Below are 26019 nucleotides of genomic sequence, written 5' to 3' on the forward strand. Positions count from 1 at the left end.
TATTATCTGGAAAATAGTAAAGGATGGATAAAATTCTTTTCTTTTTAGTTTTCAAGTTTAAATTCTATAGTATTTGAGCCATTCTACTTCTCAAGAATTTAAAAAACATTTTAGGAAAAAAAATATATGAAACTTGGATTTCTCTTAAAACATAACAATGTTTCAAATCTCACAATCTATAGTTTTAAGCATGATTTAGGAAATTTCTTGGGTTTGGGTAGATTAAGAAAAGAACACTTAAATTTCTTCCTGGATAAACACTACTTAGTTTATTTTAAAATTTATTTTCCATAACACTAACTTAAACATCTGCTTGTGTTTCAGCAGAATGTATACAAACATATGTGTGACTTCAGTATTTTTTTTTGTTTGTTTTTGCAATACTAGCTATTTGTTTGTCAGACAACACTACTTATATGGGAGAAACAACAGCAGTTTTTACTTAGCACACAAAACCATAGTAAACACCTTGATTGGAGATGTACTGGCACTCTTCTGAGAGCTCCACTCCATTCTAACATTAGTTTCAAGGTAATCATATACCCAGATTTAAAATACGAGAAAATCCAATTTTATATCCTAGCTTTGCAGATATGCAACTCCCAGATCTTTCCTATGTCTTCTTTTTCTTATAGGTCTTTCTGATATGCTGCTTACATTTATAACTGCGTGATTTCAATATTAACTACTTTGACAACAGCAGCATTAGAAGGAAAGCTGACCAACTGTGTGAAGAACAATTTTTCTCCACAGATAACTGCCCTCCCTAAATGTACAATAGTAGATGCAGCCTCTCAGAGTTAACAGATTGTGCTAAAGACAAAAATAAGGAGACTGTAGATGGTGACTGAGAAATAAACAGCAAGTCTATTAGACTAATTATATTCTATTTTGAAATGTTGTCTTTTATTCTATTCTCTAATTTTAATTCTTATACAAGTCATCTATTCTCAAATGGAGCAAAACTATAATAATCTTTTTTTTATGTAACATATAATTAGTCCAAAGAACCCATGACACTGTATTCAGGGGCATTCTCATTCAAGCCATCAAATTGAATATTTAAAAAAAAAAGAATGTTTTGTATCTTTTGAAAAAATTCATATGGAATAATTAGGCTGCTTGGGAATAGGACACTACGATTCTGAAAGCTCAAATTCCATCAGGGTTTTCTGTGACAGTCTATCTGTGATAGGAAAACTTCAGGGAGGTGGTAGTTTGTTACAAGAAATAATATTGAAGTCTTTTAAAGTAACGTGCTCCTCTGTGAAAGGAAGATGTTCATTACATACCCAAGGTTTCATGAGAGGGACAATATTTGTAATATTGTTAGTAGACTTTGGGATGTGTGAGTGGAGAAATATTATATTTAATAATTATAAAGATGACAGTATTTTGATCAACTAATATCAGACTCTCTCTAGTATTAATGACATATTCTTATGCCCCTGTTCTTCCATTTATCTTTGAAAACCAGGTTAAACTTGGAGTAGTATCCAAGTAGAATGTCTGTGTCTTAGGTAAGTTACTTCATTTGGATAATGTTTTCACTTTTCTGACTTCAGGGATGGGTTACTCACCACCTCTTAGTATATTTTCCAGTGTTTTAAACTGAATATACTAAATTCACACCACAAAATATAGACAAACAAAAGACCTTCTAAATACATAGTTAATTGTGCTTTTTCTCTTTAAAAGTCTATTGACAACTTTCTCCACCAACAGAAACATAGGAATAAATAGTTTTGGTAATTTGTTAGATTTTCTCTTTACAGGGTTCATTATATTGTCACTGGAACGCTGTGAGGGAAAAGAAGAAAAATAAAACCCAACCAAAAAAAAAAAGCCTCCAAAACATTCTAATTTTTCCTGGGTGAATTTCTGCTCTTCCTTTTATTGCAACTCAAAGAAATGGATATAATCCTGTACTCACTTACCTGTAGGAAGTGGAGTCAGATTTAGCAATTTGTGTTGGATATTTGTCCTATTAACAACATAAGATTCGGTAGCAGAAGTGCTATGTTTTGTTCCTCCTTGCTCTAATATATTTTGTTTAGAGAATCCATCACAAGGGATAACAGGGAGATACGCTACTTCTACCAGGTTTTTGTACTGAAAAGAAGGTGAGGTGCGGAACATAGATACCATCTAGATGGACATGCCATCTGTGGTATCAATGTGTTATCCACAGAGGCAGATTAATTGCTACCAGATTTATGGTGACGATCTGGAGAACAGAATGGTTTCTTTCCTTTCTTTCCTCTAGTTTTTGTCTACAATTTTGTTAACGATCACATAAAACTGTCTTTCCTCCCCCCTTCCAATTAAACATCGATATAAGTAATATTTTGTTCTAATGGCCCTTAGAAAAAGAAACTCATTAAGAGACTGATGAATGTTAAATTAGCATTAAAAATGCTTCCACCTGTGTGAGCATTTAATACAGGATTAATTCTCTGAAAAAGATTCCTTAAACTGCAATTAATTAGCGCACAACTAATTGCTTTGTAAGATATCAGCTTCATGCTTGAGAAGGGAAACAGCACACTGTAAAATAAGAAGGCCCACAGCACAGTATTTTCAGAATAAAATCAATGCCTTAATTAATGAAGGTTTAGCACCCTGAGCCACCTTTTAGAAGACTGCGAATCTACATAGCATGGCTCTTCTGGTCCCATGCTTACAAGTTTAAAAGATAAGGATTACCTGATCCTGTTGCTTCTAGGAATATTCCCCTCTCCTTTATCCAACAGGAAATCAAGTTATGTTGGCAGAAGTTGGATACTCTTGTTTCGAGCCTGGCAGCATGAACCTGTCTTTAGAGTTGCTGTTAATCTCAAATCCCTCCAGTCTTTTTTTTTCACCTTCTTTCTTACAAACAGGAAGTGTGGTTCAGCTTTTACAAGCAGACACACATTCTCCTTCAGTGTTTGCCTCCAAGAGAGAATGAAAGTATTTATGTGTACCCTTGTATTTATTGTCCACCTGTCTTGCCTCAGAAGAACATGTACAGGACTATAAGTTTCATTTATATGATACAAACCTACTATTTTAATATTCATATTCACACTCTAAGTCTTCTTGGGTTTAATATTATATTGAATTCGACAAAAGTATTTAGATTCTTCTTAAAGTAAATTACAGAACTATTTTACCTAGGAGTTTACCTAGTGGTTCTTTCTCTCTTGAAGTTTCTAAACCAAGGCAGAAAATCATTGCTGAGAGCTTACAGTTTAGCAACAATAGGATTTACAGGCATGATGAAGGAATTATAACACTGCCAGCTCTTGAAAGTCAGGTTAGAATAATGTCATTCCTCAATTCTTTGGAGTTTTTGAATCTGGGGCCACAGTCCAGTACAGTTGTAGAAAGAAAGGATAAACCAATATGTGGCTTACTGTGTATATTTGTCTTTAGAATTTAATGAAACGTGTCTGTGTTTAGGTAGAGAAGCCATTTTATTCTCAGAATCAGAGTAGCTTCTTCCAGAGGAGACTTGCATGCTGAGCGCTGTCCTAGAAGCCTTCTGGTAGCTTCTGATGTTTTAGGTGTAGTTTGGGTTTTGGGGTTTTTTTTTCAGAGCAAGCAGTTTGATTTCCTACAAAGTATGATGTAGAAGTAGGAGGGGTTCTTATGAAAAGAATGTGAATCACATGACTGTATTTGTCTTTTTGGAATGCATAAACTGAAATAGCTCTCAGTGTAGTCTAAGGAGCAATGTAAAGCTCTGTTCTTTCTCTAATGTGAGAAAATGTCCTCTACAATCTGTGTTTACTTGGGATGCTATTACTTTGGACTATGATTTTTGTGTTAACTCCCTTGGATCAATGCTGAAGAAATAATTTACTGGATTAGCATCTTATTTGAACGTGAAGGAACAGATTAGTCTTGATTAATATAATATATCCCATTCAAGTCTAAGGGTGACTCTTAACTACTCAGAGCTTTATCATAATGAAGTGAATAGAGCAGGAGGAATTAATCTGAAAATACTCAAAATGATGGCAATTCTTATCAAAGAATACTGAACTGAGAGAGGAACTGGAGAGGGTGGAAGATGTACATAGTGAAAACAAAGGCAGTTGCTTCATTTCTCAGCTAGGAGCACGTAGATTAAATCTGAAATCTGCAGAGGATTCCAAATAAAATGCTTATCAGCCTGAACAAGAAGCTTACAAGAAATAAACTCCTTTGGAGATAATTAGGAGCATAACGGAAAGGTGAACACTGAGAATGCAGCAGGGGATTTCTGAGTCTGTAGTCCTGCTGGCGTGTTAATAAATCTGCTCTCCAAGAGCAAATCATTGCTGCACTGTATCAGCTTCGAATGGCTGCAAAACAAAAGCCTTTTGGAATAAATGTGAACTTGGTATGCTATTTTGGGCAACCTGCAAGAGATAGAAGGCTCTGTTAGACAGCAAGAAAATATTCGCTTCAGGCAGTAAAATCCAGTGGGAACATGAGGGGGGTTTTTTCCCTGTCCTTTGTATCAGTGCTACGTTAAAAAACTTAAAAGAGCCAGTAGTCTGCTTAAAGTGCTGTTATTCAGGACAATAGAGACAAGGACAAATCATGACTATATTTAGAAAGAGAGGACATAAGGCAATGCTACTTCATCCCCATCTATTGCATACAAAGGCATTTCCTCCTCTGTTGTAAGTCTCCAAGCTGGGAACTTAAATTCCTGGGTGCATATTCTGGGAAAGTGTCTCTGCCTGCTTAATTACTTATGTGATCTTTGTTAAAACATATGATGCTGGTGTCACAACAAAAGAGTCTTTCTCAAGTGGACATCTGCCTTGGCTGGGAATAGCTATTGCTGCTGAAGTTCTTGGAGAAGGTAAACGGAGCATGATTAAGTATTGATGTGCACAGATGTACATGAAGGAGTGAGCCTGTGCTGAAATGGAGTCAAACAAACAGTGCAAAAGTACATTTTGTAATGTTTGGAAGTTCCCAGTAAGTTGTGCTTTCCTAAAACTGCAGAATGCATGTTCATTCTGGCTTCCTGAAAGTGAAATAAGTTGCACAACTGACAACACCATCAGGCCTCAAATGCCTACTTTATCTATTACTACTCAAATTGCAACCTTTCTTTCAAAAATCATGTCATTTTCTATGCTAAGTGTTGTAGTGGAAATCCCCTTGCAAAGAATGTAAGAGACACTCTTTGTAGTAGCAGGCTTGAAAAGAATAGGTATTCCTCCAAGATGTAAGTTATATTTCTGTTTGAAATGGAAATCTATTTTTAATAATAAAATTTCAGAATTTTCTGGGCAAAGTAACTACAGCACAAATGTTTTAAATTGGGTTTATGCTGAAGTGCAGTCTGCTCTGGTTCTAGTCTCATGAATATTTTGGAGAAATAGAACTGTTCTTTTAAGCTGAGCATGTGATTCTGCTTCAATGTCGGGTGCAGACCTGGTGCTCAATGAGCACAAATGTGAGCACAAATGAGCAACTGTGCTACAGGAGAGAGGTTGGTTTAAAATAGCTGCCAGAAAGAGTCAGGCCTTACAAGTGCGCTTCAAATGCTGCAGAGAGCTCTTCTATCCCTCACAGTGAATTTTGTACTTAATGATAAAATTATAAAAGCTAATCACGGTCCTTTGTGCATTGTAGACAAGCCTGTCTTTAATCACCGCTTTACTTAAAACCAGTGTTAAGCAGAATGCTAACTCATTAACTGCCCCTGAAATTGTGGCTCCTATTAAAAGCAGTATCATGGGTTTCCTGTGTGGAAACCACTGGGTGGTTTTTTTCTGAATGCTACAAAACCTTATTATCAAGGACTATAAAGAGCAAATTTCTTATCTTGATAACTCTGCGCTGAAAAATTTCCATTGAAATCTAACACTGCATACTTGTGCAGCTTTGGGTGGGGTTTTCTGTGCTGCACATTTTGAGATAGCAGAGCAATCCCTGTGAGAAAGCAGAGAGAAAATAGAACAGATGCCACTTCATTCAAAGCCTGCAGAGATAAAGTGTGGCTTTTCCCTTGACTCCACTAGATTTTATTCTCTGTTCAGATAGACACGATATCCTGAGAGAGCTGTAATCGCTAGTGATTTTTCTTTCAATAGCCACGAGAAGAATGAATTTCCTATTAAAGTGCTATCATCCATTCACCTGGTTTTAGGGGTTTTTTTTAGTTCCCTCTTGACACACTTATACAAGAATGTGGCCAAATACTTTCCCCCAGGCAGCTAAAGGCCTGGCCTTGCATCTATTTCTCATGTGAGACATCCTTGTGAAGCCAGCAGGCTCCACTCTGTGCTTGGCAGCAAGCTTACAACTGTACAAACTTTGACCAAAGTGCAAGAAGAATTTGTGAGCAAGATAGCAACTCTATAATACTGAGCTTGTTCTTCTAAAAGTTCCTTGTGACTACCACAGGCATGTGCATGTGGCTCTGCTGCACCCAGTGTAGAAAACTCAGACTGTACATGTGGCCTGAAGCCTCGTGGAGAGTCACCCTGAACAGTCTGGATCCCTCGCTATGGCCTGAGCTGAGAAACTGGCTCCTCATGTGTCCTCATTGCTGAAGTGATTAAGCTGACTCCTGCTCTGCACTGTGTCCTTAACCAGCTTAGCCTTCATAGTGGACTTTCTCATCATGGCTAAGAGAATGTCAGAAGCTTGTCCTCTCTTTCCAATGGGTTAAACTTGTTCTACCTTGAGTGAAGTGTTCCCAGCCACAATTCCGAATGAAAATAGCCCTTACTTTGGGCAAAACAAGTCCTGTGCTCTACTGAGTGACTGGTATTGCAGGTAATGGGTTCCTGTAACTCAGAATGCCGTCTCTGCATTTGAATACTGTCTCTTCCACCACTTTTTGGAGCCTGTATCATAGCATGGTTCATGTTGGCCTGTTCTTCTGAGCACAAGAAAAACACTGAGCTCTTTAAAATCTGATGGAGACCTAGTCTAGGCTGTTTTGTTGAGGGCTCTTGTTAGAAGTCAGACTCTGGTGTATATGTGAATGCTCCCACCTCACTTTACCAAGGCATTGCAGGTGAAAGTGCTTGAACTACATTTCTCTGAAATACTTCCTGAATTTTATCCAGAGGGACACTATTTCCCTCATGACACAGGGGCTCTAGGAGAGCCACTGAAGTGGAAGTGCAGATCATGCACATGTCTGACAAGTCAGAAACAGTGACAAGAAAATGAAAAAATGTATGAGCCTGCCTCAACTTAATCTGGGATCGCAGATATTTACCAGTAAGTCAAGGTATCTCTGCAGTGCAGCTTAATGACTGCTTAGATCTAATGAATGTGTGTGTAGGTTAAGAGAAAGATTTGAAATAAAAACAGTGAAGCTAAGCTAAGCCTTAAAAGGTGATCAGTGATGCATTTGAGTAATGAATTTGAAGTGAATTACCTAACTACTCAACCTTTCAGCTTAACAGTGTTGTAGTTGCATCTCTATTTAAAGAAGCTTCTGGTAAGCAGATCAAAGTGCTCATCTTGCCACATTCACGGCTGTTAAAATATTGTTCTCTTACTACTTCCTGTTGAGCAGCACATTTGGGCACAGCAAAGCGTGTGCTGCTTCTCTTGTAGTTTAAACTGTCAGACGCTTGTTAGCATTTACAGAAAATAAGAACACAGGTGCACGGAAAATGGTTGTCTTGTCCCACAAAATGTTGAAAGTCTAGGAAGTGACTGTCCTAAATTGGCATGTACATTTTGGCATTTCTCAAAAGCCAGAGCAGGTATTGTTCCAGGAATTTTCTTTGAGCATGAGAGTCTTGGACTAAAGTGTCTGTGTGCAGGAGGCAGGGCATAGGCAGAACTTCTGTCTCTGTGTGAGAGATGAAAAATGCAGTCATGGACCCCTTTAGGTATTGTGAGTGACCTTACTCTGTCATGCACAAATGCTACAGCTGCAAAGGGAGGACTTCGGTTTGGAACTAGATGATCTTTAATGTTCCTTCCAAACCAAACCATTCCATGATTCTATGACAAAATTTTCCAAAGAGAATTTTCCCAAGAGAAATGTCATGGTTCATTTCACTAAGCTTCTGGGTTAATAAGCTTCTGGGTTTGACTCTTTCAAAAGTCTGGCATTGCCAAAACACTGATAGGCTCTAAGCAAGCTCTGTTGTGGCTACCTTGAACTAGCAAAATAATCACATGACTTCAATTTTTTTTTTTGTTAATAATCTAGGCTACTAAAGTTCTTTTTATTCATGTTCTGTCCTTCGTTGTTGGGGAGGATGGAACAGGAAAGCCTTATAAATATGATTGCCTGGCAAAAGATTTTAAGAATATAGAAACTATAAGACAGATTGAAATGAAAGCAAGTTTTGAGATCCCTTAGTTACTGAACAACGGGAAAACAATGGTGTGGCCAGCTGAAGGTAATCCCCTCTTGATGAAACAATACCATCTGCAAGCAGGCAGGTCCAAGGGTCAGAGCAGGCCCTGCAGCTTGCCAGATAGGGCCCAAAGAGTAAGATTTAGGGTTTAAAATGTAACACAGTATGGTAATGTAGTGATTCTTATAGGTTGTATGGAAATGTTATAGGATATGCATGCTGTAGTAGATTGGTTGATGAGAATCTGAATATTCAACACTGAAGATGATTTATTGTATTGTAACGGGAACTTCGCTCTCTTTTCACGCTCTCTTCTGCACTTCTTCTTCTTCTTCTTCTTCTTACTTTCTCACTCACTCACCTACTTACTTTCCATTTACTCTCTTATGCTTTTACGTTCTTTCTTCTTATCCTCTCTACCCCTCTCTTCTCTCGGGCCTGTTCCGAGCTGCGGCTGGCAGCTCCCAGCAGGGCCCTTCACCCACGCCCTTTGCAATAAACTGCACGTTATACGACTTGGCTTCAAAGAGATCTTGTCTCCGTCCGTCCCAACCATGTGTGACGTGACCCCCGTCACTCCTACACTTCATAACTCTTATTTTGAGTTTGGTTAAGAAAGGTGTTTTTCACTTTTATCAAATGTACTCCTCAGGAGTATTTTCTGTCTTCTTTATTGTGTGTGTGCAGCTCCCACCTCCATAGTTCATGACTAGGAAAGAGTTGCTCTGTGTGCTGTTGTTGGCGCCAACAAATTCTTGCTGGATTGCTTAGTCTGTGTTTAATTTGTAGCACTATCCAGGGTGATGAAATATTTGCATGACTGGATTTTCTCTTTTTATAATCTCAAGAGCAAAATTACTTAATATTTAAAGGTGATAGCCAATTGTGTGATTTGGTTGCTATTTAGAGATTTCTGTTCAGATACTGAGGTAACTGATGCATAAAATAAGACATTCATCCTTGTACATCACCACTGATGTACTTGTGTGTGTAGGTTCAGTTGTTCATGCCAGGTACGGTCAGGGGGAGCAAAGACATTGTGGCTGAGATGGGAGTTGAATGACTTCAAAGCAGCCAGCAGTGCTGTCCCTCTGTGTTAGCACTACAGAAATAGATGGCATTTCCATCTTGAAAACAGGCTGCCATTTATCAGAAAGTGTGCCATAGCTATGTAGTTCATAAAATACTCCTTAGGCCATGCTCTTCAGCTGCTGGAAAGGAAGGTTCTTCTCTGTAGAGCTCAGAAACTTGATGACAATCCCTTCAAGCAGAGGAGACAGGTAGATCAAGCCATTTTCCAACCTTTCCTACACCTCCCTAATAAAGAGGTAGCATGGTTTTAAGTACTGTAGGGGGATAAAGAGGAAAAAAGAGTTGGATAAAATGCTGTACCCACACCTCAGTGAGGGAACAAAAAAAGTACCAGCATGCCTGAACTTGAAAACAAAGGGAAACAAGCAAGAGAATAGTGTTAGTGTTAGTATTTGATCTTTGTGCACTGAGCTTTATTTTCTTCTCAGTACATAAATAAATCCATGCTTAAAACTCTTCATCTTTGCTGTGACTCAAGCAATCTGGATAAAGCATCGGTTTCAAACATTGCTCTGCCCTTTACTTCAAGTGAAAAAATTTTAGGAGTTAGAGCACCATACTAAAATTGAGAGGAGTGTAAATTATTTTCTGTCAGTTTTGAAAACAGTCATCCATTTTAGATGAACAGTCACAGGCTGGATTTTTCAGCTACTTGGGGAGAAAAAAAAGTGGTAAAGGCTGACTATTCTGGTTTGTAGCTTTCTCCTACTGAATTCTTTTATTCTGTGTTTGAAACCATGCACATCATGACTTCACATCATGGCACAGACAGTCCACAGAGGGTCACTGGATCACACAGAGATGTCAGGTTCTAATGTGCTTTGCACTAGTTTTGCTGGAGTTGTGCTCAGCTCAGTACCAATAGCAAAACTGTGTCATGAAAAGAAAAGCTGGATTCTTCTCCATATGTACATGACTGGTTTTCTTTTAACCATTGTAAACTTCCAGTATACATCAAAAGTTTGCACTGATAAAACTGCGGAACAAACATGTAATTTTAGCATCAAAACCCAGAGTTTCTTTCTCCATAACTGGAGGCTAAGGAGGTTCTTTTAAAGAAACTGTTGATAGCTTCCCTTATTTTCAACTGGGAGGAAAAAGCTCTGAGACTTCAGTAAGTTTTCTCTGTCACTGGTTAAATGTATAATTGGGTGCATGATTCTTAGGCTAATGCTGTGACTTGAAGCTAATTATCTTCCCTGCTATTCTATAATGGAGTTCTGTATTTTAATGTGCCTGCTTATTTTAGGCAATGAAATCCAGAGACAAGCCATACCAAAAAGAATCTGTACTGAGGTGCTTTTAAAAAGCTGGTATTATTACAGGACTGTCTTTGAAACGTATCAAAACTCTTCATAAAGTGAAACCAATAAATACTGTGCACCATACAGAGCATGATCATTCACCCAACCTTGAATTAGAATGCACACCTCACCCAGCAGCAGCTCTGTGAGGTTGTTCACAGCCATGATGGAAGGGTAATACCCAGTGAGGAATGCAGATTGGCTTCTGCTGAGTGCAGGTAATTACAGTTTTCTTCACACACTGGAGTAACTTTTTTCTCTTTGCAAACTGATCTATGGTATATATGCAGAGTCTTGGCTCTGCATTTCCTTTGAGCATCACTGTAGTTGCAAGTTCAGGTCTCCAGTGATTTGCTGAGAGCATTAATTCATGTCTAATTTAGCACTAGAGAAATCTGAAGATTTAATGCATTTATAGATAAATGTGTGCAGGTTTTCAGGAAGGGCATTGTGCTAGTACTTCTAAATTCCTGGAGTGAGGCAGTTCCAATGCTTCCTAACAGACTTGTGTTTTATAACATGACTTATTGTATCAACTCAGCTATGTTTCCCTGTGGCTGTAGAGAGCCTGACAAAGTAATTATGAAATACTACCTATACTTCTCACTTTGATGCTAGTGTTTTTAAAGATGTCATATAGATGATTTAAATGGTTAAATTTCAGCTTTGGAGAGGCAAAAGAGGGAGCAGAGCACTATCAGGCATCTTGCTAAAGTGTGGCTGTCAGTACTTAGAATACCATTCTTTTATGTCTCTGCTTTTCTGCTGGGACACCTGCTGCTTTGAGCATCCTGGTCCAGTGGTGGATGAGGGACTCCCCCTGGGCTGAACAGCTGGCAGTTTGCCATGGGAAGGGCACATTTTGAGCACTGTCTTTCCTGACATGACTTGCTTCCCTGGCTGTAGAGCAGAGCTGGAGTGCAATTCCTTTGCACTGATTTCCAAAGGAAAGCTCTGATGACAGTGAAGCATGTGATGGGAGACAATTGGGTTGTCTGAGCTTGTCTTACCTCAGATGAGAGACCTGACAACCTTAATAGGGAAAAGAACAGAGACTTGGCAGCATGCATGAGCCTTTCGCAGCCTATTGCTGATGTCTCCTAATAGAAGGCAGAGGGGACTGTGAGCAAATGTTCTAGACTTAGAGAATGCTGACCAGGTTGTGAGGTGTCACCCGTGAAACTGGCGTTTCTTAGAGCCAACTAGTTTCTTGAGTGGTCAAAGAGATCCTATCTCACTTCAGGGTTATTTTGTTAGTACAGATCAGCCATATCCTTCCCTTCCCTCACCAGCACACTGAGGCTGCCGATTAATTGGCAGCTGCCTTGCTGCAGCTCAGATGAAGATGTTTGTTATCCTGGAGTGGAATCAATACCTGTGTTGCTTTATAACCAATGCGTGTGATTTCTGGCAAGCATAATGACTTTTCTGCTAGCTTAACCCTAACTAAGATTTAATTAGAGGATTTTTAAATGGTAAATACATCCATCTGTCCTGTGCAAAGACTTTCTTATGATGTTAAGCTGAGCAGCCAGAGCATCAGATCCTACCAGCAGACATCTGTTTTAATTTGGAGAGCTTGTCAAGCTCCTTTCTTTCAGGTCCTTTCTCAGCTCTGTACTCATCTTTCTAGCTTTAAGAACCTGTCCCATGCCCTCAGTAGGAGCTAGAATCTTCCCAGTGCCAGTAAATTCTCATACTCTTTTTACCATTTCCTCTTCCCTTCTCTGTTCAAAGTGTGTCTTATCTAGAGAGCGCAGAGCATGGGGCAAAAACAAACCAATTTATATGTTCAGTAAACATCAGGTCAAGATACATAATTCAGTTTACCACAGCAGGGTGGCATTTCTGAGAGAGGTGTTTAAGGTGCAGAAAAGTATTTTTTGGGCTATCAGATACATCGCTTCTGTTGGGAAAAAAATACTGGAGTTTGTGTTGCTTCATTAAAATAACAAATGAAAAAGCAGAGTGCACTGAGTGCCAAAGCTGTATTTATCTTCATGCCATATTCAGCACTTTCTCAATGAAAATATTCTAGCACAGAAAGAAATAATGAAAAGCAGACTGACACAGCAAGTTCCAAAGTCTCTGTGCATGCTTTTCAGCAGCTCATTTGGAAGCTGAATTCCTTTGCTCCCAGGAAATTCCTCAGGTTATGGATACTTGAGTTTAACAATGACTGTTACATCAGAGGTTGAATTCCATCACGAGTCTTACTGGAAAGAACAACTGGGCAATACTGCAGGGAAAAGAAGGGCAAGATTCAAGATGAGGAAGAAGTAAAAAATAAAGAAAAATATGTGGGTAGAAAACACAGAGCAGGACTAATGATTTCAACAAAGGATAGATAACAAAGGCCCCATGATGTGAGCCACACTTCATTAAAGTAGCCAGAGGTATTGAGCCTCAGATGGTGGTGCTAAGCTCTGTGGTGGAGCTCTTGGACAGCACCCTCCTGGAAATCTTTGGGAGCCCTGCTGCAAGAGCAAAACTGACCCCTTACATAAGGACTGTGCCAGGTCTGGGGCAATAGGTAATGGAGATACCAACCTTATCCATTTATGTGAAAAAAGTCTGAGGGAGTGCTGAATCTTGCCACTGCATCCTTCTTCCCCTCACCTACTCTGCCAAGGACACAGAGCAGGTTCTAAACAAAGGCAAAAGAGAATAACAAACAAACAAAAACCAACAACCAAAAAAAGAAACCAAACAAAACAAAACAAACAAATAATCCCAGGGGCTTTTCTGGGTTTAAAAAGGGAGCAGCTGAGGAGAAGTTAATTGCTGTGGGTCACCTTCAGTGTCAGAGATTTAAAGACTCAATCTCAGGCCTCTGAGGAATAACACCTTCTGACCAGGTGTGCTATGGAATTAGGGCAGCAGTACAGGTTACAGATACCCCCCTCAGATTTGGACATTTTTTTTTGGGTGGGGGTTAAATTTTGGCTCATGTTGTTTATTAGTTTATTTCCCTTCTGGTGGGAAAACTCATGGACAAGTACGGCAGTGTATTGCTACCTCAGTGGTGTCAGTGCCACTTTTTGTGGTTTGTGGTCTTACCACTGTTATTGTGGACTAGCTGCATTTTCCAAACTCTTAATAATTTTACATCATTTCATACAACACATTGTCTTTGGAGCATTTTCTAGAGCCAGACTCAGAAGGAAGTCATGAAGAGAGAATAGAAGTCTATAGACTTTAAAGGTAAGTGAGAAACAGCAGAGTTCTTTTTCAGAGTGCATCATTTATAGCACTTTCATGCAAGTGCTTGATTTATGTGTATGTATATATGGAGTTATTTTCTTCCTATTCCAGAAACTGATTCTCTTTCGTCATGCCTCTGAGCCCATTTACAGCCCACATGATATTCCATCACCTGCCTGAGTTACAGTGAATACAGTGGAACAAATGCCCAGATGCTCCATTTCCAGAGTATGGCATTTGTGCCTGCCTGTGGAGATGAGGACAGCTGGTTTTGCTGCTGGATAGATCATGCAGGTCTCTGTTTTGGGTATCAGAAAATGGGATGGTGTTTGTGCTGCTTTCATAGGATGTGTCCTCTCTCATTCTGCACTTGGAAATTTTATCTGAATGTGACTGTTTGCAGTGTTTATGATTCTGAGAAGCCTGATAGGAGTAAGTGGTGTTACAGAAGTGTGCAGGGTGGTTTTCATGTGTCTCCAATGTGTTAAATTTATATGCTGGCTGTAAACACTGTGCACCCACAAGCACTTGTGAGAGGTGGTGTAACTCTGCTGTTCAGGACAGCCATGGACAGAAGCATGGCGAGGTGCCTTCAGAAGCACTTACAAAAGAAGGATCACATTAGTATTTACCAAATGGTAGCCTTCCAGAAAGGCACAGAAATCCCACATGTTCCCTTCTTTGGTTATTTACCATGACAGATAATCCTAAAGTTCCTGACTGAACCCATTGAGCACTAATATGATTATTGTCAGCCACCTTAGAGGGAAGAAGATCTGGCAATTTAAGGAGATGAAGAAGGGTGTGTGGAAAAAGCACTTAGAGATTTCAGCCGCAGGCATAAAAGCACTGTGCTTAGAAATAACCTCTGAGAGAATATGAAGAGCACCATCTACTGATGCAGAAGAAAATGAACCATTTGTATACAAAGCCATTTTTTTTTCTTTTCCTTCTCCTCAGAGAAATTGTTGGTGGCTTTCTGAATGCAGACTTTAATGTGGATTTTGATTGTCACTAGCAAGATATTTTAATTATTAATTCCCCTTCCTAATGGTGCTGATAGAGAAGAGGATGTATTTTGTACATGGTCTGTTCTGAACCTCAGCAGTCCCGGCAAAGAAGGGGCCTCGTTAGCACCCTTGATGTGCATAGATATGCATGCCAAAAATATCAGCTGCCTGCCTAATCCTTATTGTCATGGCAGTTGCTTTCAGTACCAGCTTAGAAAAGCATGTTGAGCTGCCACAGATCATCTCTTTCCAGTGCCAACTCCCCTCAGCTTCCTAGCTGAGAGCTGAATGATTTGTGACAACCTCACCTGACAGCTTTATGTATCCATGCTTGGAACATTCCACAACCTGTATGCACTTGACACTGTCATGGTTTGTTGTGCATGGGAGTGCATTATGAAGGTCCTGTTGCTGTCAGCTCCTAGGCAGACCGTGCTGTGTTCACCTGAGAAACCATCTTAAAATGAAATGCACTTTTTGTTCCTCTGGATCTCAGTCAGCCTGACCTGCCCCTCTCTGCTAGGGAGGGCTAACTCTATATTTAGTCTTGTTTCCTCATCACTGACTAGTGCTCCATCATCAGGGCCTCTTTTTCAGTGTTAGATTGGGCATGAAGTTGCACCATTCAGAATCTCAAGTTAGTTAATTAAAGTTTGCCTTAAGGGAGCTCTGGCAGGAACTATTAGACCTGCACAGATATCTGTGTCTCAGATGTTGTAACCTTTCCATCCTGTTACTGCTTGATGATATATGAAGAGGGAACATGGCTTTGCTTCCTTTATTACAGAAGCACAAGGCTCCCTCTTTTGTTGTACACCAGCACCACTTAGTGCTGAGATGTTCCAGAGGTCACTGATAGAAAAATATGTTTTCATATGATCATATTCAATTTCTAAGTGAAGCCCTAATTTGTGAGGCTTTGTATTAGCACTTAACTAATTTTTGCTCTGTTTGTGCTTTTTCTCCCTCATCTACATCCATTTCATAGAAATTATAGCATCATTTCCTACTGAACAGTACATTTGCAAGTACACAGCTTATTCACTGGAGTCTAGGGTACAGCTCATGTCTTGGGCCACCCCTTCCCAGCCATCAGTAAGTTCTAAAATTATAGATCCAGAAACTGTTGCAGTTAGAAATTTAAGGACTCTGAGCATTCTGCATTTCTAAGTTTTGTACAATCTAGTAGATATGAACAGATTTAATAAAGTCAGAATATTAACAAGGGAGACAGAATCTTAGAAGTAGTTATTCTGTTTGGTGAAAAAACCACAAAAGTGTTCTTCAGATCTTCCAAGCTACCAGCTTGGAGCTGGTTTTATTTTGTTTGTTTTTTTTTTTTTTTTCATCCATTAATCGGCTGATTTTTTCTTACCTTGTTTTCCAGAAGCTGAACAATTTGGTGTGTTTAGTTTAGTGCAGATGATTACAGAGAGGGGAAAGGATCTTTTTACCTGCTTGTGTCCATTACCTCTGAACTGAATAAAAAAACATATCTGGAACCATAGTAGCATATCATTTCCTAGGAGGGAAAAGGACAAGTAAGCCACTGAACCATTCAACTCTTCTGAACACATTCTTCCTAACATCAGAGGAATGTAAGACTTGGATCAAGCTACTGCCTTACATTGCTCCAAGATATTAACTAAAATGAGCAAAAAGAAATATGTAAGACTTTTATGCATCATAGGCTTATACCAAATGACACTTCTGGCACCTTACACATATTTAAATGTGACACTTTGAATACAGGCTTGAGATGTGTCATAGCAAATTATTTCTTTCATTGCCACGGAGAGCATTTGGTGGTCTCTTTCTGAACAAGAAAATGCCAGCTAATGCTTGTTTGCAAACAGTAGTGCCTAAGGCAATCCGGGAGAGGGAGCACAGGACACCCAAGCAGAGCTTCCCTACAGAATAGGCAGCAGAAATTGTTGTTTGTGGCGCACCAGGTTCTAAAAGTTTGGACAAGAATACTATCCCAATGTTTTTATGGCAGTTTTTTGAGTGCCAATAATCTCCACTATCCTCTCCAAAACCCTCTAGTACACATAAGTACCATAGGCCTGGTAACTGTGTGTAGTAGAAAACAACAAAGGACAGAGGTGACAGCTGCAGAGGGACAGCAAGGTCTTTGGGATCAGGGCACAGGGGAAAAGGAGACTCCTCTCATGTAATGTGCCCAGCAGTCATGCATCAGTGAGGGACTAGGGCCTAAATACCTTCATCTAGCATGAAAATGCTTCAAGCTGAGGAAAGTACTAGCTCTTTTGTTTTCATTGTGAAGGGAAATATGTTCAAAAATACTGAATAACTTACGATGGAACAGCTCTTATATAATTATTTATTTATACCTGGTTTTGACTATCACATACCCTCTGTTTTTCATACAAGAGTGGAGAAGTGTGGAGATACACCAGTCTGAAAACTTTCTAAGTTTGTCGCAGTTATCAGGCAAAACCTGCCCGGAAAAAAGCATCATTTTCTCTATGCTTAATTTAGGCCACTTTCTTATTTTATTGTAAGACTTCATTGTAGATTCTTGTTCACTCAGCACGTGAACTGAAAGAAGACTTTGTTGCTTCTTTTTTCTGCACTAAATAATTTGGTGTTAGTAACTGATTTTTCTAGTTAAGAAAACCACATGGACAATTGGTGGCAATTTCCACAGCTAAAAGAATTTAATATTTGACAACAAAATATGTGTAAGACCAGAAACTGATCTCCAGATTGGATAGAAGATTTTGTGATCTATAATTTTTTTACAATGAATAGTGCAGCTCTTGAATCTTTGCATATTGACTAGAAAAAAATGAATAATATAGTTCAATTTTTAAAACTGTTTCATTATCCTAAAACATGTGTGTAAGTAAAATAAAAAGGCACATTTTTTGTAGGCTTTTTTATGGTGTATCTCTTTCTTCAGGTTTGAAGCTCAGGCAGATCTTGCAGCAAAGATGATGTTTCAGGAACAGCAGTGAAATAATCTACTTCATGACACTTCTCTTCTGTAAAATTCAAGGGTTTGGTCTTAAACTACAAGGAAAGATTTTGCCTGTAAGATTTAACACTCCAACAAAGTAAGGCTAAACAGAAATACAAAAGGGTTCTAGCTGTGTATTTGTAATTTGTTCCATTCCAATGGCTTGCAAAACTTAAAATTTTGTCTTAAAACTTAAACTTTTTTTAGGAATTACTTTTCTTTTGTTGTAATCTACTCCTGGGAAGTTTGGGGAACAAGTAGGATAGTGAGACCTTATGTATTGTCTAGGTTTTGATGTTGCTTATTTTTTTAATAGTAATTCTAACGCTTGGGTGGATATTTTCCTTTGTATCTAGAGCCAAAGACGTCTAGATAAAAAAAGCCCTATCTCAAAAAAAGCCCTATTCCCAGTTGCACATGAACACATTAAGTTTGTGGAAGACTTGCTGCACTCTCTATTCAGGCACAAAGGTAGGAGGCAGAACAGTGGGTGCCCAAGGAGGCAAGTCAGAGATGAAATCCTGCATCTGGAGTTCATAACTGATCTAATGGCTGATCACTGGCAGCGTGGGAGGCAGGTCCCCAGTGCCTGCCCAGGGCTTGCATCAGCACTGGCACCTTACTTAGCCCATATAAACCACTGAGCATTCAACACTGCCACCTCCTCCTGAGCCACTGTGGGGACACAGCCCTGATTTTGCCTTGTGTGCGCTCTGTGGGGACAGCTTGGCCTTCCCATGGGGCCTGAGGTGGCACAGCCCTGGTGAGCCCAGCCCAGGGCACGTGGAAGCACGGGTGTGCAGGCGACACAGCAGGGCTCTGCCGGAGGTGAGTCTGTGGTGCCATTTGCATCTCATGTCTAGCATCAATGACCTTCACAGATGTGTGTACCTGAGATAAAGCCATTCTCTTGTGGCGTCAAACTCGGCATTAGCTGTTGGAGAATTTTGCTCAGACATGGCTTAAAGAAAGAGGCCATGAAAATATACAGCTGATGGAAAAGTAAAAGGCAGCTGTAAAGCAGCAGTTCCCAAGCCTGTTTCTGTAAATAACTAGGTTCTCAGGCACATTTTTATAAACAGCAGGATTCTCAGACAGTCTTCTCATAACAGGTAAACATTCTGTCCTTGGCTGCTTTGGGAACAGACATGGAGGTTTTGAGAACCCTTCATATCAGGGTGAGAACACAAATCTTGGTTTCAATAAACAAACCACAGGTATTGAAAACAAAGGGAGGGGTTAGAGTTTGCTCTGTAGCCTATTGTGAGCTCGAGTTTTTCAATATGTATGATCTTAATTAACACGGTTATAAAAACATGCCTTTTGGATCAATAAATCTGGAGTTTGATGCTGATCAACAAAGATGGTCGTCTCCCTTCGCTTTCAACAATTAGCCAATTTAAATTTACCCAATGACTATAAAAATGGCCATATGCACCTTTTTCTGTTTGAGTAGCTCATCTAGAAAGCTCACGATTGGAGGTGGTAACATTCACTGTATGAGTTTTCCTCCAAAATGTCACCTTAAATGAGATCTAAAATTTTCATTAAAATTGTTATGATGTTTCATTTTGTACTTGCTTGAGCAAGTATTTCTTGAGTACCTTCTTGAATCTCCTGATTCAAACCAGGTCACCATATATTTCTTCCCTTAAAAATTGTGGATATATAGTACGTAGTTTTCAGAAAGTCATTTTAAATGGCTGACTTTTTGTTCCCTTTGGGATCAAAACTATTTGAAACCTTGGACTCCTTCAAAGGACAAAGTGTATTGTAGCTATGACTAGTCAGACTAATGTGTCACCACAGTGTAACATGTTCTTCTGAGCTTATTATCAAAACAACTTTGTGTGGGTCTACAGAAGAAAATGAGAACACTAAATGGAACAAAGACTGCAGAGACAGAAAGCTATGAAACGAAAGTAATGCATATATGTAAGGGAAGTGGAAAATTATGTGGCAAGGAGCAGTAATTAGGACAACAAAAGAGATATAGCCATACAAATAATAGAACTGAAGACATGTGAATGAAAGGGCACACTTTTATTGAAAAAGAAGATCCTAAAGCAAAAGGCAATAAAGGTTTTTTATCACTGTTGAAATGAGACATGAAGAGATGTAGGAAGGGAGAAATGTGATGAATTCATAAGGAAAGGAAGGTGAGTGGAGGAAGAAAGGGAAAATTTTCTGTTGATGCTTTAGATAGGTTGAATCCTGATCCTCATGGGCTGGAACATTTCCATCCCTTACTGCAGCAAGCAGGTAGAGTAGGTGGTTAGTACCTATGAGATGTGAAGTGACTTGCTGAGGACTTCAGTCAACTGGTGTCTGCTGCCTCTCCACTGCTCAAGATGCTGCCCACCTCTGCATGCTAATAAATCTCAACAAGCCTGAGGCCTCCCTAATGGAAAATGCCTTTATAAGGGGACATTAAGTAACGTGTGCAGCATTTAGTTCCCAGAGAAAAACTCTGGGGCTCTCTGTGGGCAAGAACTATCTCAGAAAGCACAAAGGGATTGCTGAACACAACTAGGCAAATTAGAGGAATTAGACAGTGGTTTAGAAGATGAATGACAAAGGTATGACACAAGGTTACTGACCTTTCATGATAGGCAGCCCTTGTTAGCACCACTGCTGCACAGTGAATTATCCTTTCCTCAGGTCCCTTGCCTGACTGACTGATAAGCCCACTTGAACCTTTGCAATTCAATCCAGTACAATTCACTAAACCCTCTTTAGATCTTAATTCCGTCCCCTACTCCCATCCCCTATTTCAGCTACATAAGAAGTAAGTGAAGCTAAAGCCTATATTTAATTTTCATGCACAAATCAAAGGGTAGATGACTATACTGTGCAGACTTCTTGTAGTAGTAGGTGAGCTGTCCTTTTGATAGTGAAAGCAGTGTGTGGCTGAAGACATGGTGTCCTGGAAAATTAATTTCCTTGGGAGGGTCTTGGCAGCAGGGTTCCAGGCTCCATATTAATATCTCTGAGCCGGTGTCCTGGACCTTAGTGTTTCTCCTTTTAATTCCTGAGTAATTTAGGTCAAGGAAGATAGTGAGAAATCAGCTCCCTTCTGAAGGTCAGGAAAAAAGAGATTTAAGTAAATCCAGATCAAACTCATTTAGCAGCAGCTACACAAAAGATGTTGGATGTTGCTTGGTGGGTTCATAAACTAACTGCTGGAGCAAATACCAGCGACAACTATACAGAGGAGGGTTATAATGGCAATTCTAGGCTAAAAAATGGATCCAAATCACAAGTCCTTCACTACTTGGATTCTGAGAATAAGCAAATCCTGCTTCACCCACACTTTTATTTTCAATGTTTGTAATGAAGGAGTAAACTGGCTTGTGGTAAAGAGAGCAGGCTCTAGGAGGTCTGGTGACAGGTTACCCCAAATGGCTAGAGGAGGGTACAGCAGAGCAAACAATTTGCCCCCGCAGTGAGCTGTTTTGAATTCAGGAATGGTGGGATGGAAAATACTAAATATTGAATTCAGGGTAGGTAGTATATATTAAGAAGAACTCAGCCATTATGATAGCTCATAATTTGGTCAGTACTGGTAACACAGGACTTAAATATTCTTAAAATAGTTCTGTATGTTCTTTGTTGCTCCATTCCAGCTCTGCTCTTCTTGGCTCTAGCACTTGCCTCGTTACTGTGCTGCTGTAAGAGGGAGCACAAAGAGCAAACTTGCTTTTATTGCTAAGTGAACCTGAAATGCTGCTGCATTTGGGAAACCCTTGGGCTTGCTGCTAGCCCACAGATACATACAAATGGGATGGGGGATGCATACAAATCCCATGAATACTAAAAGCCCACCTAAATCCTAGGGTTTGCACAAATCCATTCCTCAAGTAGTGACAAAGTTTGGAATTTCTGTGACAGAAGGAAATGGTTTATCTACTCTGCTCCCTTTTTGCTTTGCAAGAAATAGCTGTCTTGAAGGACTGGGAATATAAGTGAAACCAGTTTCCTCCTGTGTTTTCTTTTATTCCTCTTCATGCAAGGCTGTTCAAAGAATAATTGAAAACCTGGACTGCTACTCAGTATGCACAAATCCTTACTTTTTTGAACATCTAGTTTTTGGAAGCTACTTCAACACACAAGTAGCTTAAAAACCTTCCTTAAAACAAAAATTAGCTTAGAAGCCAGACAGGTATGTCTATGGGTTTGGGGTTTGTTTTTTTTCTCACTTCTGGCAAAACTACTGCAAATTGGAGAATGCCATATATTGAAAAGGATTGTGAAAAATATTTGGTTTTGATGATCATCTGTCTCCAAAAGGAAAAGTCCCATTTCAATATTCTTGCCTACATTTTCAATTTTGGTGCAAAATAATTTTACTTCAAAGTTTTTGTGTGTTATGGACTAAAAGTTATTAATGTTCTGGGGAAGCTTTCTTGGACTGAAAAGCAACGTTAATATTTTCTTCATATTTACTTACATTTTTGTGGCACCTGGATTTTTTTTTAAATCTTCCTGTCCTGAATTGTAGAATTATAGAGTCATTTGGGTTGGAAAGAATTGTGTTTAAAGGTCAGCTAATCCAACCCCCTTGCAGTAATCAGGGACATCTTCAACTGGACCAGATTGCTCAGAGCCTCATCCCACCTGGCTGCGGGCACTTACAGGGATGGGGCATCTGGGCTACCTCCTCCACTGTTTTACACACACAAAACACAGTGCAGTGAAATGCAGATCTTTCTTTCCAGCAGTTTGTTCATGCCAGCAACACAAGGCTGTTTTACCTAGAGGTCCATAGGAACTGTCTCTTGGTCTGTTAGCTGTTTTCCTGCTGGATGCTGTGCACTATGTGGAGGCTGTCACGGCTTCTGGTCAAGAGGCTGAGGCCATCCAAGAGCAAACCTGCTTGAAAAACAGTCACATGGAGTAAAGTCTGTGGCAAGACTCCACAGGTCAGCTAAATATGCAGATTCTTGACTGCTTTTACAAATGCTGGCTGATATAAAACTAACAGGAATTACCCGAGCTGGTAGCCATTTCTGGTGCTAGTGAAAACCAACACATTATCTTAGCAGAAGGGGGAGGGAAAAGCGGTGATTGGTGGTGTTCAGTAATTCCTGCACACCAATATTGTCATGGTTTAGCTACATCTGGTAACTAAGTACCACACAATCTGAGAGTAAGTTTGGGGTTGGTCCATGACCACTGAGCAACTTTCTTGGGATTTTAGCTGTCCCTAAGAGCACCGACGCTTTCATAGAGGTCAGTAAATATTGTTTAAAGTCCAATGAAAAAACCCAGCATCTAATCTACAGTGTTAATGAATGAAGGCATACTGAAAGCCAGCAGCCAACTAGTACTTGACATGAATGGTAAGTCTAAAAAATATACTGCTGTGAGAAGTGCCCATTGGATCAGCTGGGTGGTCAGTACAGCATGCAAACAATATTTGCTTGAGGTGCTCATCTTAGGATTTCATTATTTTTATTGGAAAGAAGAATTATTGGTGGCTTGTTAAGATAATTTGCATTAAAGCACTTACAGGGAAAGACAATTTATTTTTTCTTCAGGCCAAAGAATAAACCCCATTAAATATACAAAAAACTTCTAAGGAACTTCTAATCAACTTTTGAAATAAAGTCCCTTTACATTCATAAGACTTGGCATTTGCTTTTATTCCAGGCAGCTGAAATACTATGTTGGCTCTGAGACTGGCTTGCAAGTTGCTACAGAAAATTCAATGTTAAAGCTCTCAAGAAAAAAAACAAGCAAGGCTTATGCTACTTGCATGCTGTGCTAAGCCAGTGTTTTTCAAAGAAAATGGACTGTGCCTTTAACTTTTCTGACAAGCTGCAGGAAGAATAGGAGGAGACAATAATAATTTTTTTTTAGTTCAGGGTCATTTATTTTTCACTCTTGGTACTCAGTCTTCTTCATATTCATATATAATAAAGAATCTTTTGGTGGCTGTAAATGTCATCTGGCAGATTATTTCCCTCAAAGCTGAAAAGAACATTAAGGAAATCTGCAGGTATTTCATGCATTACTTTATAGTTGCATTGGTAAATGTACATATTAAAAGACTGGAGTTAGATTTTCTTGTAATTAAGTTATTATGTGTATATTTTAGGCAAAGATGTTAAAGTTCCTGGGATGCCAGAAAGACTAATGCTGTCTCAAAAATTAGATGTAACTATCAGTATTACATCGCTCATCAAAAATTACTACAAAACATGAAAATAGGAATAAAGGACAAATCTTTTGTATATTCCAAATATTGCACAAACTACCCATGTAACTACTTTGTACTTAGTGTTCTGGACTAATGTATCTTTGGATATATGCTTACATGTATATGTGTAAATGTTCTCACTGTCAGGCTCCCAGAATAATTCAGCAGTTTACAGGCATAACTGCTAGAATATTTATGTAAGATATTGTCATTGTTACAATTTATTGCCTTTTCTGCCCAGTAGGCTCCTTTCTTTGAGTGCAGAAAGGATCCTAGAGGAGGAACTTTATTTATCTATCGTTGCAGAGTGTCAGATACATAGTAGGTAGAACTAAAAATGAAGTGATAACAGGTAAGTTCTTTGTCTTCTGGCCTGATACTAAATAAAGATTTGGGCCTCGTGCAGATCATAGGCAATATCTATTAATCCATTTTCAAGTGATCTTCTTTTAGGAAAGCACTAAGCTGAAGTAACTTTAACTTACCTTTGTCTTCTTCAGCAGCATAGCTACCTAGCCTATAAATGATACCTCTTATTCCCCTCATGTTTAAACATTTCCTAAAGTTTCAATACACTCATTTCCAAATCTGTTCATCTGAGCTGTTGTTCCCTTTCCAGCACTTAGAATGCAAATGCTGTGAAATAGTGTTGCATTAGAAAGTGCTAATTAGCTCAACCTGAAGCACAAAAAAATATCTAGTAGGTTATCTCCATCAACCTACTAGATATTTTCCTAATAACTTTCTCATTAATTTAGAAATACATTTTCTAGTCTCTCATGACTGTTTAAATGCGTCCTACAGTAGTTAAATAATGTGAAAAGACTGAATTCTTTGCAGATCTCTAAATGGCCACTTGAAGTTATTTAAATCTTACAGCTGCTTTTCTTAGATAATATCTTCTGATAAAGTAAGCCTTTTGAAAGCTCATCTTTCTTCCTTTTGAATATAAAAGGAGATCAAAACAGAGTGTTTCATGGGAACACAGTAAAATCTTAAAATATGGAAAATTCCTGCCTCCCATGAATAAACCAGAGACTGCAACAGGCTCAGAGGGAAGCGAGTTGAGTTTTGTAGTTCCTTGAGGTAAGACCCTCACTGCTTCAGTGGCAGGAAGGAAAAGGTGATTCAGATCCATTCTGCTTAGCCTCACACGAAAAGGGAATTTATTCCCTTATTTCCAGCATCAGCAGTCAATAGAATACATTCCCACTTGGATATTTTAGGATTTGAGATGAATTTAGAACTTTTCAACCATTTTTCTAACACTGTCTTGAAATACTGTTTCACATCTTAGTCAAATATCAGAATAACAGAAGAAACCTGAGCCACAGAGAAACTTGAGACAATGCATTGTTACCAGTTTAGGGTTGTGTGGTTTATAATGATAAACTGCTAGGACTGTCTTCCAGTTTGCCTGTTTTCAGATTAAAGAAACACTGCAGAGCAGCTTTGTCACACTGAAGTTTTAAGACCAAACTTTAATAGTGTACTTGCTTTGCACTTGGGTAACAAGGCCAGCAAGTGAGAGCACAATACCATGTCCTGCCGTAACATTGCTGGGGTGTCTCTTGGTTCAGATTATCAGGATTTTGGCAAAGCAACGGGACAGGAAATGTGACAAATACAGCAAAAAAAGAAGGAACCTGTAGGAAGAATTGGAGCAATGATGAGTTTGAGGTAATTAATCAAATCTGGCATTGCTGGCAACTGGTCATCTCTGTGCATTAAATCAAATTTTCCTTGATTTACACCTGGGAGATACATTTAAGAGCTATTTAAAAACATATTTTAGGGGGTAGAAAAAAAAATCAGCAGTTACTCAGTTTTATTTGACTTATATTCTTCAGCTTAACAAAGGGTCTATCAGCTGAACTCGGGTTTCTCAAGAGGGTTCAGA

General features: G+C 39.1%; 2 protein-coding genes across 2 annotated transcripts in view; both read left to right on the top strand.

The window, feature by feature from the left end:
- The window catches only part of LOC131096935 (uncharacterized), an 82704-nt gene that overhangs the window by 53708 nt on the left and 2977 nt on the right, over positions 1 to 26019 (top strand). The gene's annotated exons all lie outside the window — the stretch shown is intronic.
- SH2D1B (SH2 domain containing 1B) overlaps positions 1 to 26019 on the top strand; it is a 75626-nt gene that overhangs the window by 6831 nt on the left and 42776 nt on the right. The window lies entirely within an intron of this gene.

The sequence above is a fragment of the Melospiza georgiana genome, chromosome 2 (genome assembly GCF_028018845.1).
Source record: "Melospiza georgiana isolate bMelGeo1 chromosome 2, bMelGeo1.pri, whole genome shotgun sequence".
Taxonomy (NCBI): domain Eukaryota; kingdom Metazoa; phylum Chordata; class Aves; order Passeriformes; family Passerellidae; genus Melospiza; species Melospiza georgiana.